Genomic DNA, 7104 nt, shown 5'->3' with positions numbered 1-7104 from the left:
GTTCAATGTTTTAGAAATTGCTCTGAATGTACCATTCAGTGACGCAGGAAGGGGTACACACGGCAGAGAGAGCGCTCACTCGGAGTGCACATGCTTGACTACTAAGAAACAGGTCAGTGGGCCAGTTTGTTGACACTTTGCAAGCATTCAACACCTTACTGGAACATACTTTAGTCAGCAAGTATGCTGGGTTTTTTGGGGTCTTGTTGTTGTTGTTGTTGTTGATAGACTTCCTTCAAAAGCTTCCTTCTTCATCCACAACCATACGTTAGGCAAAGATAGTCTAATCTTTGGATGCTTCATAGACTTAAAAGGAAATGACCTGATCAATGAGCCTAAGAGATGACCATGTGATTAAACACAATCACCATTCAAACAACCTCCTTTTGTCATTGTATGATTAGATTTCCTCTAACTGCGTTATTCTACTTACAGCTAGATAAAGATTTATTGATTAAATAATTAACAAGTAATAGTTTGAGGAAATGAACAACATCACTTTCTTTTTTAATACAGAAAGATGAGATTAGTGACAAATACAAGCATTTGGCTGAATGCTAATGCCATCAGTCCCCCAACACTTTCAGCTTAAACGTGTTTGAAGGCCATCTTCACTCTCCAAGGTACAAACATACGGCGGGTTTTGCTAATTAATTTATATATTCATTTATTTAACGGCCAAAAGTTGTGTTATTTCAAATATATTGTGCTAAAAAGTGTTCATAAGCCAGAAGCTTGCTAAATCACGCATTTTCAAGCTGAAATACGAGAATTAGCAATATTCTCCTAGCTATGTCATTTTACACCTATTCAACTTTTTAACATTACTTTTTTGTGCCCATATTCAAGATATGGCTTTTTCATAATTGGCTCCATCCTTTCAGTAGAGAAGTAAAGTTCTAGTTGAATCAGTTGCTAACACTACATTGCTAGCATAGCTTGCTAGCTAGCTTTTTAGGCTTTTTTTTTAGGAGTTTTTAGGATATTAGCTCCCATTAGCTACCATCAGGGGTGAGTAATCTTCCACTGGTTTCATCTCTCATGTGTTTTGAAAGCACTTATCAGCTTAAAGGAGGGGACAGTACTGGCAGAGGATATGAGGTATTCCCGTCAATTAATGACTTGTGTTTGGCTGGGGTGTGTGTGTGTGTGCGTGTGTGTGTGTGTGTGTGTGTCCAGGTGCTTCTGTTCGGGTGTGTGTGTGTGTGTGTGTGTGTGTGTGTGTGTGTGTGTGTTTGTGTTTGTGTGTGTGTGTGTTTGTTCAGCTTACTGGACCATTTGAACAAAGAGATAAGAGACATCTAACATGCCAAAACCTGGGAGACAACGACCCTGCGGACAAAGGATGGGATTTTAAGAAAAAGAAAGGAGGACAAAGAAAAATGTCTGAATATTGTTAAGATTTGCATACACATTTTTCTAAGGTGAATAAGCAATGAAGTCAACTTAATCTTCACTTCAAAAAAAAAAACATGAATAGCTTACCCTTTGCAGAGTAAAATGTGCAACTGACTCAAATCCCTGGTGCTCTGACAGCCTTGTACAGCCTCACATCTTTACTTTAATCTGTTGTGCCTTTCAGCATTAGCTTTCTGTTCAGTGAGAGAAACACATGACCAGGCTGACTGAGGTCAGTTAACTAGCCTAGCCCTTCAGTCAACTTTCTTTTACAGTGTAAAACTCTTGATGTGCCCTGTGTGCATGTGTAAGATCTTTACAATGGGGGCACTGCTGGCCTAGCAGTCTAAGCGCGTGCCCCATGTACAGAGGCTATAGTCCTTGTTGCAGAGGTCTCAGGTACGATTCCAGCCCCAACCATTTACTGCATATCCTCCCCACTCTCCACTCCCCACATTTCCTGTCTCTCTTCAGCTGTCTTGTCCATTAAAGAACTAAATGCCCCAAAAACACAAATTTTAAAAAGAAAAAAAGAAAAAGATCTTTACAATCTTGATCCTTGTCTCTAAACTGTCCCCTGAAGTGCATGAGTTGAAGTCCCGTGGATAAAAAGGACGCCAACTTCTGCACTTTTTAAGCATTATATTGACAAGTAATGTCAAAAATACAGCTAAAAGCCATCACTTTAACCTTATTCTCATTAAGTCATTGAAGTGTGTGCAAATGTGCTGGATTTCCAATCAACAATAGACTTAATTTTCTATGACAGATCAACACTGAATCCTATTGCAAAGTAGATCACATTCAAATGGCTCATAGGTGGAGACGTATGTGGCTGGTGGTTTAATGAGTCAACATCACGCCTGTGAGAACATTTTCAGGAACACAAAAGAAAGGTAGAAAGTGAAGCGGAGTGAAAGTCTGAGGAGGCAGTGGAGGAGTGGTGGAGCTAAGGAGGCATGTCCTGAGTCAGCTGTTACTGGTATTTTATCACTGTGGAAAGTTGACCCTGGGCAATTTTCTCTGATAGCACTGAACACTTCTACATAACTGTGTGTGGGGGAGGTATACATGAGACAAGATACACAATCTGTACTCACACAAACATAAGATTAGCTAATAAAATAAAGATTAATACAAATGTTTTATTGTGATATTATTTTTCATGTTTGGTTTTAACTTTTAGTCTGATGTAATAACCCTAAATATATGCACAAACTCACACACTTACATGACATATGTTAGTACACACACATACACAGTCCTTGTGGCAGGTGACAGATCAGATGGTGAAAGGCATGGAGATTCTCCAGATAAGGTGGTTAATGTATAACCCTGCTGTTTCAGGTTGTTTGCTGCTCAGTGGCTGGAAAATTGGAACAATAACATGCAAACACAGAGGTAATGGCTGTGGTGCTGGGCGGAAAGACTACAGGGAGAAGGAGGGCCGGACAAAATCATTAATGACAGCTTCACCAGTGCTTTCAAAGGCTGTGTATGGGGCAGATATAGCAATGATTTGAACAAATAATATGCACTGTGCACATATAACCCACCTGAGACCAAAGTTGAGCTGAAAGAGATGCAAAAATATATATATCATCCCTCTTCATCAGTGTTAAAGAAGACTCGTTGGGTTATTATTTGGATTTGAGAAACTGCCTGTCTCTTTCCAATTACTAACAAAAAGCAGTAATTTGAATTCTCCGACATTTTTTTCCTTTTTTAAAATGATATTATTGTTGCAGGGCATTAGCTGAGTAGACACACTTAAAAACCAATAAGCTAGTTAGCATAGCTTAGCATAAGGACTGGAATGGTATGGAAACTGCTACAGAATGTGCTGGGGGCTAAGGGCCTATCCAAGCTGTCATGATGGTTGAGAGCATAGATAGACTGTATAAAATATGGACGTAGTGTCCGTGGCGTCACCCATCTGTTTCTGAAGCGCTGTTTTGAGGCCAATCATCGGCGGCAGCCATATTGCTGCTGTCGAGCGATTGTGACGTAAAGAGGCGGTTTTTGAGCCTCCTAGCCAACAGCTACAGTGTTCCCGCCTGTCAATCAAGTCAGCTGTGCCTCTCATTGGAAGACTCATAATCTCAATACCTTCGAAATTGCAGCGTTAGAAAAAAACTCACCCCCTGTACAGTGTGTGCCGATCGAGAAATGAGCTATCCAGAGTACACTTATCTTTTGTCCCAGGCTGTAAACATGTTTATTTCTGCTGTAAAGATCGTCTTCTTTGAATTGGTGTGTATGTGGTTTCTGGTACTTCCGGAGCCAGCCTCAAGCAGATCCTTGATGAACTGCAGTTTTGAGCACTTCTGCATTGGACTCATATTTTTAGACCGAAGGTTGCCAGCAGTCTCTACATGTAGAGACAAACGACCATTCATGCACACACTCATGCTAACTCTCAGCAAACCACTGCACCAGCGTGCAGCCCAACATGTTTTCTCCTCATGTAAAATCGCTGATATTTTATGGGCCGCAGTGTGCAGGTGAATGAACTGTTATCAAGATGCAGGATTCAATAATGTCTTGAGTGCTACACTAGTGTGCAGGAATGTCTTTTATACAGTTTATCAGATTTTCTACCTTAGAAATACTTAGTAAGGACATCAAGATCCGTGTCAGTTAGTTTAGGAACAGAAGGATCAGTTTTAAGCCACTTCTGCATCATGTGAAGTAATCTGACATGAAGTCATAAAACCTTTAGTCAATGGCCCTGAGCTTTCGGACTTTCACTTTGCTCTGATTCCGCAGAAGCCAATTAAAAGATAGATGAAAGAGGATTTATTGCAGCTTGTTAAAACTGATAGTGACACACCCTCAGATTCTTGCAAGAGAAAGCCAGGAGAAGAATTGTACTGATACCCCTACTGATAAACGATGAGTACAGATCCTGGAAGCGGGCCAGTGCGGTTACACTTCATCTTACTAATGCACTGAGCCGAGCTCCTCTGTAAGCTCTCATAGCAGGTTTCTTTGTCCCTACATTGCAAGTCCTTTCTACCCTATGTCTATGCAAGCTATGTAGTGACTTCCACTACAGAGTCATTTCCGTTTTTAACTATTTGCTTGCACATTCTCTTGCAGACCCTCTTCTCATCTTTACTTCTAAGAGACTCAGCCTCTCTGGTGTGTCCTTTTTATACCCAGTCACTAACCTGTTGAAAATTAACGTGATTAGTTCTTTTTTTTGGCAATAAACAACTTTAACAGTGTTTTGTTGCCCCTGTCGCAACTTTTCATCACATTTAAGAGAAGCTTACATTTTTCATATTACCAGAACATTTTCCAGTTTCAATATTTGATATGTTGTCTTTGCCCAATTTTAAATAAAAATAGGGTTTGTATGATTTACAAACCTTCAAAATCGTTTTTTATCAACATTTTACACAACACCCCAACAATGGTGGACAAAGTACACAGCTTCATTACTTAAGTCAAAGTATAGATACTCCGGGTCAATTATTACTCCAATACAAGTGAAAGTTGCTCTGTCAGATTAATACTTGAGTTAAAGTACTGGAGTACTTGCTTTTAAAAATACTTAAGTATTCAAGGTACTTATGAAAAAATCTCAAAACGTTGTATTTTAACACTACATATATGCAGTCAAGAATACATACAGGAGTACATTCGGTTACATTCTGTTTATCTAGAAACCATTACTTGAAATCTCTAAAAACTATACCATGGAATAAAACCAGAAACTAAGTTCAGTCAGACAACTCACGTTTACTTAATAAGTTTATTGCAGCATACAGTATTGTGTTTGGCGTGTGGGCTCCGAATTTCATTACTCCTCGTAGATTATTTAAATGCAGACATTAGGAGCAATGAGATAGGACTAACCCCCTCGGAGCCCGCAGGTGGAAGCCGGGGAGGAGGTGGGGACAAACTTCACACAGCACTGAGCAGAACAGCAGGAGCACTGCAAGCAGAGGCAGAGACAGGGAGGCTTGCCGTTTAAATAGACCGACGAATGAGGATGTTGAGATCAGCTGATGGAGAGGTGGTGACGTGTCAGTATGATGAGCGCGGCTCGAGTTGTCTGCCTGAACTAGCTTGCAGGTGGCGCTCCATTTTCTCCAAGCACAGACACCTTAGTTTGAAATGTTCATCTGGAATGAAACAAATGTGACGTAGCTCAACACACTCTCTCAGGTTGGACAGTGAATGTTTGTGTTTGGGCAGAGTGGGAAACAGGGAGAACATTTCAAACGATACGTATCATTCTTCATTTCAAAAACCTCTAACACGGGCTGAAGATATGGCCATGGGTGCTCAGGTGGAGAATTATAGCCATCATTACCACCTCTAAATGAACGGCCTGATCTGAGTGATGCTCTGTGTTTGCTCCACGTTCAACCGTGGAGATGCATGATATACAGGTACGACTAAACCACTGAGACAAACAGAACTACACAAACACATTTTACTGTCTTAGAGATCAGATTTCAGAAAGAGAAGGAAATTCATGAGCTGACTTCAAAGCTAAAGTAGTGAGTAATTAGAGCACTGATAGAAATGTGGTGGAGTAAAAAGTACAATACTTGTCTTCTGAATGTAGTGGAGTTAAAATAATAAGTACCCCAAAAAATAATACTCAAGTAAAGTACAGATACTCAAAAAATGTGCTTAAGTACAGTACTCAAGTATATTTACTCTGCTACTGTCCACCACTGCACCCCAACTTCTTTGAAATCTGGGGTTGTACATCAATTATAATAAACTAATATTGACAACATTTTTTGTACAACACCGAATGTGTTGTATTTTTTCCTTTAACATGCTAGTTTTATTAATGCAGCATACAATAAACATCTTTGGTTACTACTGTTATAATTAGGATATTTTAAACAGTATGGATAAAGAGTGAGACAGGATATGAAAGGCCAACAATCAAGTGCTTGATTTGAGTGATTAGATAACACTGAAGTGCAAACAGCTGTGAATCACCTGTGTATTTAATCAGAGGGTGTTGCTCATCCTTTTGAATCACTTTCTGTTGATGAAAGGGTCAGACAGTTTACGGACACATGGTTTTAATGAAACAAGATAAGCAGCTCATTTTGTATTTCTCTTATCGTTTCCTTCTTTCACTTATCAAAGTCTCTGCCCTTTCTTGATTGATTGTAGTCTCCCTTGCTGACATTGGTTTCATTTCTCCACCTTTACAGGCCTATTCAAGCTCTCACGATACGGCCTGCAGATCTGAACATATAACAAGAAGTGAAAAATGATCCTAGTCTGTAATCTGATAATGGTCACGTGCTGCCAGGAGGACAAAGACATCTCAGCTCCAAACCCTGCACACTGGCATCAGCCGAACAACCTGGGGCACAAGTTAAAACCAGCTTTACTTGGGGTAACAACACAAGGAGGAGGAGAAGGAGAAGGAGGTGGAGAAGGAGGCGTAGCTGTTACGTCATAGCTCCAAAAGAGTTGCTGTCTATTTTAGGAACATAGTGTAACAGTTTTAATAGAAAACATGCAAACTGCTCTTTGTTTTTGTGGCACAGACTGTGAAACTCGAGCTCATCTCCAGCTGTGCTCATGCATTGAATGTACAAGTCTCACTAAAGCATGCAATTTCAAACTTCATTCAATCAGAAGGACTGGTTCGTTTGCTTTTATACATATCAGAACTGGTATGTTTTGCTCATTAACTCTAAATAAAGAGCAGATTGCTGA

General features: G+C 40.0%; 1 long non-coding RNA gene across 1 annotated transcript; it reads left to right on the top strand.

Annotated features, from left to right (window-relative positions):
* On the top strand, positions 1-7104 carry LOC117807611. The gene is made up of 2 exons (XR_004630014.1): positions 1-112; positions 6591-7104. It is a non-coding gene; the product is annotated as an uncharacterized LOC117807611 (long non-coding RNA).

This window comes from Notolabrus celidotus, chromosome 23 (genome assembly GCF_009762535.1).
Source record: "Notolabrus celidotus isolate fNotCel1 chromosome 23, fNotCel1.pri, whole genome shotgun sequence".
NCBI lineage: Eukaryota > Metazoa > Chordata > Actinopteri > Labriformes > Labridae > Notolabrus > Notolabrus celidotus.
Note: the sequence above shows the minus strand (reverse complement) of the source record. Positions and strands in the feature narration are given on the sequence as shown.